Below are 14,509 nucleotides of genomic sequence, written 5' to 3'. Positions count from 1 at the left end.
AATCATTTTCTTTGCAAATTCAAAAGTTCTTATTACACATAAACAAATATACAATGATACATACATATACAAACAATGTTGTCAAATCAATGCCTTTTTTTTAAGGAACTACTTTCCTGCTTTCCTTTTTTTTCCCTCCTCTTTTTTGACTCTGATTTTGTTACATTTTTTCTTATCTTCAAAATAGCACCACTCTGCACCTCCACTCCTCTTAGCAACCTGTTAACCACCTAGTATGGACTCTTCTCTATTTTCTTCATGCTTATATAATTTTATATAGATTTTTATAAATGTGTGCATACATACACATACATATTCAAAGAGCTTGGGGCCCATTAGTGACTTTACAAAATTGTAATCATATTAATACTCTTCTGTACCTTGCTTTTCATCTGCAAGAACTTCCTAGTTAACTCTTTGAGACTACTTTTTATAGATCCTGTTTGTTATTTTTAATGGGTGCATAATATTTGTATGATACATGGACTCTAGTTTATTTAACCTGTTCTCATAGATTATTATTTAATCTGTCCTCAGTTTGATTGGTTTCTTTGATGACACCAACATAACATATGTATTTGTCCTTGCCTGATGTTTTGTTTTCTCTGACATAGCAACCCAGGATTACAGTGAAATTGAACCCAGAGTTATATAGAAGAGATGCTTATGAATAAAACACAAATAATGGCACTCTCCTCTGGAGTGAAAATGCTATACAGCTTATCAGTAATAAGTAATATAAAAATAATTGTGTTCAAAATTGATAAATAGCAAATAGTAAAATTTTGAATTTAATTTCAACTTAACTTACTAAGAGACTAGGTAAAATTACCTATTTGCTTTGTGGGTCTAGGAAATTTTCTTTCTCAGTTCTTTGTTACCCCAATTCCACTAAAATGCTTTTGTGCAATTTATTTGTCTTTCTTCTTTCAGAATAATCTGCACTGATACTTCCTTTATTTTTTGCAAAAACTCCTCAACCTTTGTTTATACAGTTGTTCAACATTCATATGAGGCATAGACTATTATTAGCTCTATACTGAGGTCTTGCTTTCCTTTAATAGGCTCAGCAAAATATATGCCTGGTGACATGTGCTGAAGAAGAGTTGGTTTTCACAGTTTCATCATGCTACTGCTCTATTCTGCGCCTTTTTACTCACTGCCTGTGTTTGATAACGTAAAGGAAGAGAGTCTCCCCTGCCACCTTTTTGCACAAAGAGTACTTTTTTCAGGCTGAGTCTGAAGTGAATGCTTCCTTGGTTGAACACAAACATGGACTCATGCTTCATGCTCCTTGGCTGTTTAACTAGTTTATGCTCACGAATTACATTGGCTTCAATTTCATTAACTTTTATAAGGTTTCTGTATCTTTCTAATAATTCTGCCTCTGTTGAATCTATTGGATATGAATGATAAACATTTACTGAATGGGTAAATGTTAAACAGTTGCTTATTCACTCTTTTACATAAGCTTTACCTGAATTCTATACTAAATGGAATAAACCTGTGATGTAGTAAATTAAATGGCAACATTTAAACCTACAATATTTTGGAATTATAAAATAATGTCACAATTAGACACAAATTGAATTATCTTACATTTGGTAAATACAAGTAAAACCCATTAAGAATGCATTTTAAAGTTCAATTAAATGCTGAAAATTTTTTCTTACCTTGTTAGATAAATGATTTATATATTTTATCTAAGGATGTAGAATATTTAGAATTATTTAGTATTATTCATAGATTTCAGGCCTTATAAATCTTTAACTAGGACCTTTCTAGAATTTGAAATTAGAAAGCCCAGTAGTTAAGCAATTTCCTAAAAATACTAAAATTGATCATAGGGGCAATATTATTGAGCAGTTTAAATTATTTTATTTTAAGCATTGCTGATTTAAGCCACAATTTTATTTTCAGTAGACAGGTCAGTATAGGGTACATAGGCAGAATAGTAGGCATTCTATCAGTGTTGACTGGAGAGTGAATGAATGGATGTTTTGGTTTTGAAGGCTGGGTCACCTTTTGAAAGTGATTAGAAAGATATTTTAAGGATCATGAGATATAGCTGCCATCGTCTCTATTCACTGCCTAAAGGCAATGCCAGACAAAATGAAATATACACACTGAATTTATTGTTCAACTGTTAACATCAATTTCTTTCTTAAACATGCAAGTAATCTGCCATTTTTTGTTCTTGTGGGCAGACACAGAGGAGTATCACAGATAAATCAGAGATTGCTTCAAAAGAAGGGATTTCTTTATGCCTTCCATTAATTTTTGTGGGGCATTTGTGAGGGGCAGTGGAGAAATCCAATCATAATTCTGCTACCTTATTTGAGCCAGTTTCAGTAGGCAGGTGTTTTTTGTTTTGTTTTGTTTTGTTTTTTTTGACAGATACATAAACCTTTAAACCAGTACAAATTGGGCCAAAAATATTTCACAAAAATTTTGCAAGCCTAAGTGACACATCTTTTTCTGAACACTTATCATTTGAAATCTTGATAGTTGTATTTGTAAATTCCAACATTTCCCCCCAAAGATATAAAATAAACAAAAAATTATTGATTGTTTTGGAAGAATCAGAGGTTTGTATAATCACAAAGAAAAAGTAGACCAAGGATATCATAGACAAGCAAATTTTCTATTTATTTATAAACAATATTTATGAAATTTATGTACTTCTAAAACATAAATATGCAGATCAAGGTTTTCTAAATTGAATTATATTTCTGTGTGCTTAAGATTCTTATTATTAGAGGTTAGCCAGGTATCTTTTTATAGTGCTAATTATTACTTAACATATCTTTGTTAAAAAATTGAGTGCATTTGTGTACTAGCTATCATTTAAAAAGACAAAACACACCTATGCATTATGTCTTGCACTCACCATAGGATACAATTGTGTTATATACTAGGTGTTAAGTATAATCTCACTATAATCAAATTAACTATTTGCTATGTATCGCCACTGATCTCATTATAACAATGACCTCTTTAGGAACCCATAATTTGAAATCATGTCAGAAGTCTAAAATTGATGGACTCTCCTAAGTCTAGATCTCATATTGTGCAGCGTGACAATCAAACTATACGTTGAAGTGACTTATCTGATATTTAATCCGTTCTTAATTTTCTCTTTAGCAATGTTTCCGGGTCTTTTCCTTATCTTGCAGAGTATGACTCACCTTTCAGAATATAAAGAAAAAGCAATCACATTCCAACACTTCTGAAACAGGTGATGATTTTTCCTGAAACCACATTAAGGTCAAGAAAGAGCGCTATTTGACTTTTAGACAACCTTGGTCAAAGCGGTGGTTCAAACTGGTCAATTATGCCCTTTCTGATCCACCTACATTAACAAGGAATCAGTATAACTTTGCAATATAAAGTTGTCTGATATCTTCTATTTTAAAAAATCAAATAAAATTCTAATATAAAAGTTAAGATAGACTAAGATATATAAACCCTAAATATACTGCTAAAAACCTAACATAATTATGAGAACAGGTAGAGAATTTCATATTAAAACAGACTCTGAGGGCTTATTAAAGCATTCATTTTTTTCCTACTGCAAAAGACAGGCAACTGAGAGCTCAGATTTCCAGAAACAACATCCTCCATGACACAAAACTTTAGGACATAAACCTAGAATCAACTTAGGTATTCTTTGGAATATTGGAATTGACCCAGGCCAGAGTAGACTGTGGAAGGATGAAAATCCAAACTTGAGTTACAAAAATAGGTCTAATAGTTACTCAAGAAAATTATTGAAGGAAATCATTAAATGAAAGTTCAGAAAAAAAATAAAGGTATGCTATCCTCTTTGGTTGGGTCTAGCAAGACTCATTATGCTATTTTTAAATTAATGAATGAAAACAAGCAAATAAATGAAGCAATACTTAGAATTAGGTGTTTAAGAATCCACAGAAGTAAAGAAATAATTCATGGTATAGACAAAGCTTCTCTATAAAATAAATGATGTTTTTCTATCAAAATCTAGAAATCTATCCAAAATTAAAAAAAATAAGTATTACATGTATTTTGAAAGAAAAAGTAGAGATATAATGCTAAATGTAACAAAAGGGGACTATTGAAGTATGATGAGTTACCGCTTTATTAGTGTCCTTGGTCTCCTACAGGGAAAGTTACATTCCTAATAATTGATTTCTTTCCTTTAAACTCAAGTTTCTCTACAGTAGAGGCAAGTTGTTTTCAGTTAGGATACCGAAACTCTCAGAAAGTGGTCTACTCATTTTTCTGTAACACAGTATTCACTAGGCATCCTCCTAATCTTCATTTATGTATCTGTATAAGCTTACATACTTGGAGTGGACTATGGTGAGCAGTGGCCAAATTTCTTCTATCCAATTGTAAATTATTACCGTTCTGGCTTGTAAAACAATTTCTTTTAACTATGATCACTGGAACTCAAAGACCGGTTACACTTGGATGCACTGACAAAAAATTAGCATCTAAACCAGCAAAGGTGGGTCATGGTGAATCTGTAATAGTTTAATTCCCCAGTGAGCCTGGCCTAGTGCAGTCAACTGGCCTTACCCATCTCATTTCTATCCAGAGGTCCATGGAGCCTGCAAATTTCAAAACCACACTCTGAGATTGGAGAATGGTACTGAACGCTATCACAAGTTCTAAGCATTTATGGAGCCTAAATCCTATAGAATTAAAAAGCGCAGGGCTTAGTGAGTGAACTGGAGATCGAAGTGAATGGATGAATTAATAAAAATAAATATCCAAGGAATGTTTCAAAGCACGGATTAATAAAAGCTCTTGGATATCTGTGGCTGGATGGTTTGTGCAAAGATTGAAAAGCATGTTATTGAGAACCAAGTAACAAAGAAAGCTGTCTTAATTGTAACAGAATTCTGTCAAATACCTGAATTACCTAGAGTTTACATATTTTCCCCCTCAATTCCCTGATGAAGGCAACTGACAAAGCCCTACTGAATCTCCTTGCTATATTTAAATAGATTTTAAAAGCAAAGTGCTTTATTTTATTTTATGAGATTCTGCACCTGCAACTTCCTTCTACTTATATCCCTGCAAATAAGCAAGTTACTCCTTTTTTTTTTTTTTTTTTTTCTTTTGAGACGGAGTCTCGCTCTGTCGCCCAGGCTGGAGTGCAGTGGCGCAATCTGGGCTCACTACAAGCTCCACCTCCCAGGTTCACGCCATTCTCCTGCCTCAGCCTCCAAAGTAGCTGGGACTACAGGCGCCCACCACCACGCCTGGCTAGTTTTTCTTTGTATTTTTAGTAGAGACGGAGTTTCACTATGTTAGAGGATGGTCTCAATCTCCTGACCCCGTGATCCACCCACCTCAGCCTCCCAAAGTGCTGGGATTACAGGTGTGAGCCCCCGCGCCTGGCCGCAAGTTACACTTTTTAACATGAATGACAAGAAATTATGATATGTCTCCTTACAGTTATTGACATTTTTTATATAAAACAAAACAGGATGTTTTATTTTGGGTTACAAAATCTAATTATGAGTGTGACTTATGAAGTGAGTGTGACATGCATTAGAAAAGTAGAGGTACGGTTTCTAGGTTAAAGTTAGGTGAAGAGTTATATCTGTGTTTCCTGGTACTTAGATATAAATCAAAATTAATATAGTAACGTTGCTACAATTACACGTCAAATAATATACTAATAGTTAAGAGGTGTTCGCATATGATCATTTAGTGCTATTCAACTGTATATTTTGAGATTTAACAAATTCTTTTATATATATATATATATTTTATTATACTTTAAGTTCTAGGGTACCAAATTCTAATGCCTAAACCAAAACTGTGTGAGACTGTTTTGAAATAAATATTATTTAACAATGACTTTAAAAGATGATTATCTTTTATTCTATTTCTTTAGAGTATGTACTTCAAAAACATAGCAATATAACAAGAAAATGGCCTTCTTCCAAGCATAAGTTAAGGATAAAGTAAGTATAATTAAATGCTTATTGAATCAACGTATGCCTTATATTTGAATATTAATTGAGATTCTCTTTCTTTGTGACTTTGGGAATGTTTTTACTCTCTAGAAGCCACAGTTCTTTCATCTGACTGTATATAGGCTGGATGGAAGGAACAGATAAGTTCACAATGTTAAAGCGCCTTAAAATTATGACATATATCTCTATATATTTAAATATTTTCATAATGGTGTCCTTAAAATACTTTATATTTTAAAATAAACTTAAATATAACTATTTACTCACCCTGAAAATATAGATTCAAGGAAGCTCTAGCCATCTTACTTGTCAACCTGTTGACATTCAATATTGATTTGGAAGATTCAAATAGCTTAGTCAATATCTCCCTCCTCTCTCTTTTTGTACTTCAATCTAAAACTTCTTATTTGAAATAAGTAGTGTATTTTCTCTAAAAGATGTTTCTTGTACATTCTTTATTTCTAGATTAGTTAGTAGAATTATGCTAAGTCATAATGGACATTTAGCTGTGTCCTGTTTAGAAATGCAATTGACAAGTGTGTAGTCTCTGGCCTTGCAACAAAATAAAGGTAGCAATTAGACCCTCCAGGATAAAATCTGTGCTGTTCTCTTTATTATCATAATGGTCTAAATTGTCATTTAATCAGTGAGTGTATGGATACAGAAAGAGGAGCTCTGAAATTTTCAGCAAAATACACAGAAAAAGGAAACAAATATCAAATTGCAACTTAGAAAATGGAGATTTTTAGTAAATTTTCTTAAAGGAAGTGAAAAGTGAGATGAACAAAGAGGAAAGCAGTAAGTTTGGGACAGACCTGGTAATGATTTGACACTGCAAATGAATAATTTGTTTTTCCTCTTATGCTGGTGCAGGTAACTTGAGGCTGGTTCGTGATTAAGATGACCAAGATGTGAAAAAACTACAGGGCATCAAAAGGAAAAGACTTTGTCTGGCATTTCTTATCTAACTCACTGGGTTTTACTTGAAGACTCAGACACAATCAAGTGAGTAGAAAATAAAGTAAATATTTTGGAGCTAAGCAATACAATCAAAACTAGGGCAGAGCATGAAGCTGAGCCCAGATGTGTAAAAGGATGAGAATTAGGACATTAGCCAAGCTCAGACCTTTGGATGGAGCTGAGTCTATAAGTACAGTCAAGTGGTCCCAGCAATACTAAGGGGAAAAGTGCTAGAGCTGTGATTACCTAAGAAAGTTACATTCAACCTGCATCAAAAGCCCTTTAACTTTGAGTAAGGAGTTGGACAGGGTAAGTTCAAAGATCCTGTCACACATATAAAGTACCTATAAACAATAAATAATTTCTTATTTCCGCTAAAACACAACTCTATATCTGGAAGGTTGTTAAATTTGATCATTTATGATTAGGTATGTATACTGTCTTTGTAGATGTAGCAACCCTGTTTGACAAGAGAAAAGACACAGCACTATCATTGAGATTTCATGGATCGAATCCACTCGTAAGAGTTGCCTGTATGGCAGAAATGGTGCCCCAAAAATGAGGTTTCATCATGTCTAGTAAATGTGAGGGGATGGACAAAATGAGATGATCTTTCATCTCTGAAATTATGCTACTGCTTAAGCCACATAAAATTGGTTTTTAAATTCTAAAATGTGGGGATCTCACACAATATGACATTGTTTATTCCCGTCCACCTTTCTTACTCTTCCTGAAGTGCTAACACTATGCCATGGAAGAAGATAATTGTGTATCTTTTAGTATCTCCTAATATTCTGTATAAGCTTTTTTTCCCAAGAGAACAGTGACAAATTACAGTACCAAAAAACTGTGACTTAAAACAAAACAAATGTAATGCCTCATTATAGGAGGATTTAGAGGCTAGAAATCTAAAATCCAGGTGTTGGAGGGGCCATGCTCTTTCTGATGGTTCCAGGAGAAAGATAAGTCAACCCATAAAAGTCTTCAATGTAGTTTTGGCAACTTAAATCGTATGCTGTTTTTCCACACTCATATCTCACTTTGTAACAGTTTTCCTGCAAGATTCCAGTATGTTAAAATAACTGCAGTTGATTTTAGTAAACTGCTATTCCAAGCATTACATTTTTGAAGGCAACGGCTGAACAAATCTCTTTTTCATTTCGTTTGTGAAAGCGCAGAACATAGCCCTTGCTCAGTTGTTCAGTGTGCAGTGCCACCAATACATAAGTTTGTTGAAATAATATGTAAGTTACTATTGTTAATGGAAAACACAAGTTCTGTAAAATATCTTAAAGAGGTTTACTTTGAGTCAATATGAGTGACCACAGCCTGAGGAAAACACAAACCCAAGAATCCTTGAATAAATGGTCCCGAGGTGGACAGATTACAGTTTAGCTTTATATGTTTCTGGAAGGCAGGAGTTACATGAAAAGACATAAACCAATACATGGAAGGCATAAATTTGTTTGAATCAAAAAGTTGGGATATCTTGAAGCAGCAACTTAGAAGTTATAGGTGGATTTAGAAATACTTTAATTTGCAGTTGGTTAAAAAAGTAAGGCTCTATCTAAAACTTGGAGTCAGTAGAAATGTTTAAGTTAAGATAAGGATGGTATATCAGAGTCAGACACAATTTATTGGGCCAAATGACCTGTTTACCAAGATTTATGGCTTGAGGCTTTACTTAACCCTTGCCTTGCATGGCCTTAGGTTTTATTTATAATTTGTTATCTTATTGCCACCAATATGGTTTGATTGTGTTCCCACCCAACATCTTGAATTGTAGTTCCCAAAATTTTCATATGTGATGGAAGGGACACAGTGGGAGGTAATTGAATTCTGGAGTCAGCTTCCCCCAGGCTATTCTTGTGATCGTGAGTAAGTTCTCACAAAATCTGATGGTTTTATAAGGGGCTTTCCCTTTTTCCCGGCTCTCGTTCTCCTCCTTCCTACCACCATGTGAAGAAGAATGTGTTTGCTTCCCCTTCTGCCATGATTGTCAGTTTCCAGAGGCCTTCCCAGCCCTGAGGAACTGTGAGTCAATTGAACCTTTTCCTTTATAATTTACCTAGTCTCGGGCAATTCCTTATAGCAGTGTAAGAATGGACTAATACAGTAAATTGGTACCAGTGAAGTGCTGCTAAAAGGATACCGAAAATATGGAAGTGATTTTGGAACTAGGTAACAGGCAGAGGTTGGAATACTCTGGAGGGCTCAGTAGAATACAGGAAGATATGGGAAAGTATGGAACTTCCTAGAGACTTGTTGAATGGCTTTGACCAAAATGCTGATAATGATATGGACAATGAAGTCCAGGCTTAGGTGGTCTCAGAAGGAGATGAGAAAATTGTTGGAAACTGGAGAAAACATGACTCTTGCTATGTTTTAGCAAAGAGACTGGCACATTTTGCCTCTTCCCTAGAGATCTATGGGACTTTGAATTTGAGAGGAATTATTTAGGTTATCCAGTGGAAGAACTTTCTAAGTGGCAAAGCATTCAAGAGAAACCACAGCATAAAGGTTAGGAAAATTTTCAGCCTGACAATGTGATAGAGAAGAAAAACCCATTTTCTGGGGGTGGAATTCAAGCCAGCTGCAAGAAATTTGAATTAGGAATGAGAAGCCAAATGTTAATCACCAAGACAATGGGGAAAAAGTCTTCAGGGCATTTCAGAGACCTTCACAGAAGTTCCTCCCATCACAGGTCTGAAGGCCTAAGAAGGAAAAATGGTTTCCTGGGCCCAGCACAGGATTCCCCTGTTCTGTGCAGCCTCAGGTCATAGTGCCCTGCATCCCAGATGCTTCACCTCCAGCTGTGGCTAAAAGTGGTCAAGGTACAGCTCAGACCATTACTTCATAGGATGCAGTCCCCAAGCATTTGTGGCTTCCATGTGGTGTTGAGCCTGTGCATACACAGAAGTCAAGAATTGAGGTTCGGAAACCTCTGCCTAGATTTCAGAAGATATATGGAAATGTCTGGATGTCCAGGCAGAAGTCTGCTGCAGGGGTGTAGCCCTCATGGAGAATCTCTGCTAGTGTAGTGCAGAAGGGAAATGTGGGGTTGAGGTCTCCACACAAAGTCCCCACTAGAGCACTGCTTTGTGGAGCTGTGAGAAGAGGGCCACTGTCCTCCAGATCCCAGAATAGTAGATCCATTGACAGCTTACAGTGTGCACCTGGAGAAGCCACAGGCACTCAACACCAGCCTGTGAAAGCAGCTGGGAGAGGGACTGTACCCTGCAAAGCCACAGGTGCAGAGTTGCCCAAGGCCATGGGAGCCCACTTCTTGCATCAGCGTGACCTGTATTTGAGACACGGAGTCAAAGGAGATCATTTCAGAACTTTAAGGTTTAATGACTGCCCTATTGGATTTCAGACTTGTATGGGGTCTGTAGCCCCTTTGTTTTAACCAATTTCTCCTATTTGACATGGGTGTATTTACCCAATGCCTGTACCTCCATTTTATCTAGGAAGTTACTGACTTGCTTTTGATTTTACAGGCTCATAGGCAGAAGGGACTTGTCTTGTCTCAGATGAGACTTTTGACTTGGAATTTGGGTTAATGCTGGAATTAGCTAAGACTTTGGAGGATTGTTGGCAAGGCATGGTTGTGTTTTGAAATGTGAGGACATGAGATTTGGGAGGAGCCAGGGGCAGAATGATGTAGTTTGGTTTTGTCTCCACCCATATGTCATCTTGAATCCCCACGTGTGGTGAGAAGGGCCTGATGGGAGGTAATTGAATCATGTGTGTGATTTTCCCCATGCTATTCTTGTGATAATGACTAATTTCTCACAAGATCTTATTGTTTTATAAGGAGCTTTCCCCTTCACTTGGTTCACATTCTTCTCCCTCCTGCCACAATGTGAAGAAGGACGTGTTTGCTTCCCCTTCTACCATGATTGTAAATTTCCTGAGGCCTCCACAGCATTGTAGAACTGTGAGTCAATTAAAACTCTTTCCTTTATAATTTACCTAGTCTTGGGCAGTTCTTTATAGCAGCATGAGAACAGAAAAATGCAGCCACAAAGAGTCTATTTTGTCCATCTTATGTTCTCTACTTTAACTTTAATGCTGGTCAGTTGTTGTGTGTATACTCCAAAAGACAGAGGGTATAATGAGGCTAATCTCAATGCTCTTCAGGATATGGCCAGGAATTCAGTTTTTAAGTTTCACTCTGGTCTCCTTGGCTAAGAGGGAGCTGGTTCAGTCAGTAGGGGTCTGAGAATTTTATTTTTGGTTTACACCACTTATGGTAAAATAAAAAAGGAGACAGACTGGGAAAGAGACTTTTGCAGGGAGTTATCCTGCTGGTCTGATCTTCTTACTATGCTGCTATTCAGACAGATTTTCTCTTTCCTTCCTGTCAATTTGCCAACTTTGCTCAAAAAGGAAGTTTGATCTGACTTTTAATGTTACTATGGAAAGAACTTTGTTTTATATTACAGAAAAAATTGCTCTAATATTAAAAGATTAATCCCTTTTGCCTCTAAACATATGATTAACCATAAATTATCACACTAGACCTGATCACGTCTTTCAAAAGCCTATTAAAAAACAAATTAACCTTTTCTCTCTAGGCTGAACTCCCTTGTTAATATGAAAATCGGGAGTAATTCAGGGCTTTTAGCTTTTGTTATCTCAGCCATATTCCTTTGTGTTTTTCAAGTTGAGTTGTGACTGGAGAGTGAGTCATACCAGCTTAATTAATTTAGTTAAGAACCAATTAAAAGCAGTATTTTGTGCATGAGAAAGCTTGCCTGTAATGTTTTGAATTTCGACAGGCGTTTCCTCGTTATTCCACCTTCTATATACATGGCTTGTGCCTTAGTGGAGGAAAGGAAAAGATACTTCCTTATTGAGTAAGACATTTCTTAATTTGTCATCGTAAGTGAATTCATATGAGTTTTCAGTTTTAAAGAAGGCACAATTTACATTTACTCTCATAAATATATACCATGCAACAAAAATATTACCAAGGTTTCTTATTGTTATAGCAGTTTGTCTAGGTTTATGAATAACTAACCAGTAGACTAAATGATATAAACCAGCACTGCAGAAAGAAGATTAAATGGAGGTCCATTCTTTCTGTATCTTTCCCACCCCATTAATTTGGAATGAAACAATATGACATAGTGTAATTTAAAAGTAGTGTGATCTAAAAGTAGTGGGGTCTTCAGATGCTTGCCTTCTGGAAGCAGATGTTATTTAGACAAAGCACTGGCACATAAGTCTCATTATCAAGTTCTGTAGGTCCCTGTATGTTACATGTACTTGTGTATGGGTAAATCTAGCACATGAATAGTATATACTAGGAAAGAGTGAGAGAAGTATCAGAATTGGCTTATCTAAAGCAGATGTCAGCAAATGTTTTCTGTAAAGGGACAGATAGTAAGTAGTTTAGGCTTTGAGGACCAGAAGTTCCTGTTTCTGGTCTCTGTTACAACCAATTAATTCTGCAGTAGTAACATGACAATAGCTATTGACAACACATAAACTAATGGACAAGGTTATGCTGCAATAAAACATTATTTACATAACAGAACAAATTCTGAATTTGGCCTAGAGGCTATGGCTCGCCAACCCCTGATGTAGTATGTGGTGATGGCACTGACACTTATTGGATAGGCAAGACATTTACCAATCTGAGGCTCAGTTTCCTCATCCTAAAATGAGGAAGTTAGATTAAGAAAGGCAGAAGTATGTTTTAGTTCACATAGAGAGTTGGTTTCTAAAAAATATCCCCAGGCATAGCTATAGGATCAGGCAGGTGATTCTTCAATATCCTCTTTTTAAAAATCTTAATTAGAGATAACATAAGAACTTCTTTCTTTGTATATGGTTGTTTCCTAAAGATAGAGAACTGAGAGCTATTATAACTGTTAGTCTGTTTTGCATTGCTGTAAAAAAAAAAAAAACACCTGAGCCTGTGTCATTTATTTAAAAAAAAAGGTTTATTTGGCTCACAGTTCTGCAGGCTGTGCAATGAGCATAATACAAGCATCTGCTTATGGTAAAGGACTCAGGAAGCTTTCACTCATGGTGAAATGTGAAGGGCAGGCATGTCATTTGGCAAGAGAGGCAGCAAGGGAGAGAGGAGCAGGTACCAGGGTCCTTTAAACAACCAGCTCTTATGTGACCTAACAGAATGAGAACTCAGTCATTACCATGGGGAGGGCACCAAGCCATCCATGAGGGATTCTAACCCATGACTGAAGCACCTCCCACCAGGCCCCACCTGAACATTGGGGATTACATTTCAACATGAGATTTGGAGAGGACATACATCCAAATCATACCATTCCACCTCTAGCTCCCCAAATCTCATGTCCTAACATGGCAAAATATAATTCTCTTTTCTCAATAGTTCCCCAAAGTCTTTTTTTTTTCTTTGAGACAGAGTTTCGCTCTGTCACCCAGGCTGGAGTGCAATGGCATAATCTTAGGCTCACTGCAACCTCCACCTCCTGAGTTCAAGTGATTCTCCTGCCTCAGCCTCCTAAGTAGCTGGGATTACAGTCATGCACTGCCACACCTGGCTAATTTTTGTATTTTCAATAGAGATGAGGTTTCACCATGTTGGTCAGGCTGGTCTCAAACTCCTGACCTCATGATCCTCCCACCTTGGCCTCCCAAAGTGCTGGGATTACAGGCGTGAGCCACCGTGCCCGGCCCCAAAGTCTTAACTTCTTACAGCATTAACTAAAAAATCAAAAGTCTCATTTGTCTCATTTGAGACTCAAGGCATATTTCTTCCACCTATGAACCTATAAGATTACAAAAAAATTATTTACTTCCAAGATACAGTAGTGGTACCAGTATTGAGTAAAAATTCCCATTCCAAAAGGCAGAAATCAGCCAAAAGACAGGGGCAATAGGCCACATGCAAGTCCAAAACCCAGCAGGACATGCATTAAACCTTAAAGCTCCAAAATAATCCTTGACTCCATGTCTCATATCCTTGGTATATTGGTGTAAGGGGTGGGCTCTCAAGACCTTAGGCAGCTCTGCCCCTGTAGCTTTACAGGGTATATTCCCCATGGCTGCTTGCAAAGGTTGGAGCTGAGTGCCTTTAGCTTTTCCAGGCTCAGGATACAAGCTGCCATTTGCTCCACTGTTCTGGAGCCTGGAGGGCAGTGGCCACCTTCCCACAGCTCCACTAGGCAGTGCCCTGGTGGGGACTCTTTGTGGGTCCTTCAACTTTACATCTTCCCTCAGCACTGCCTTAGTAGAAGCTCTATGGTAGGGCTTCCTCCCTGCAGCAGGCTTTTGCCTGGGCACCCAGGTTTTCCCATACATCCCCTGAAATCCTGCTAGAAGCTGCCAAGCCTCCTTCACTCATGCATTCTGCACACCTGTAGGATTAACACCACATGGAAGCAGCCAAGGGTTATGGTGACCTTAAGAATGGAAGCCTGAGCTATGTCTATGGCCCTTTGAGCTGAGGCTGGAGTTGGAGTGGTCTTGATGCAGGGAACAGTGTCCTGAAGCTGTGTATAGCAACAGAGCATTGGTCTTGGCCCCCATAATGATTTTTTCCTTCTCAGCCTCTGAGCCTGTAATAGAAGGGGCTGCCT

The sequence above is a fragment of the Pongo pygmaeus genome, chromosome 2, assembly GCF_028885625.2.
Source record: "Pongo pygmaeus isolate AG05252 chromosome 2, NHGRI_mPonPyg2-v2.0_pri, whole genome shotgun sequence".
NCBI lineage: Eukaryota > Metazoa > Chordata > Mammalia > Primates > Hominidae > Pongo > Pongo pygmaeus.
The sequence above is the reverse complement of the archived record's forward strand: the minus strand, read 5'-3'. Positions refer to the sequence as shown.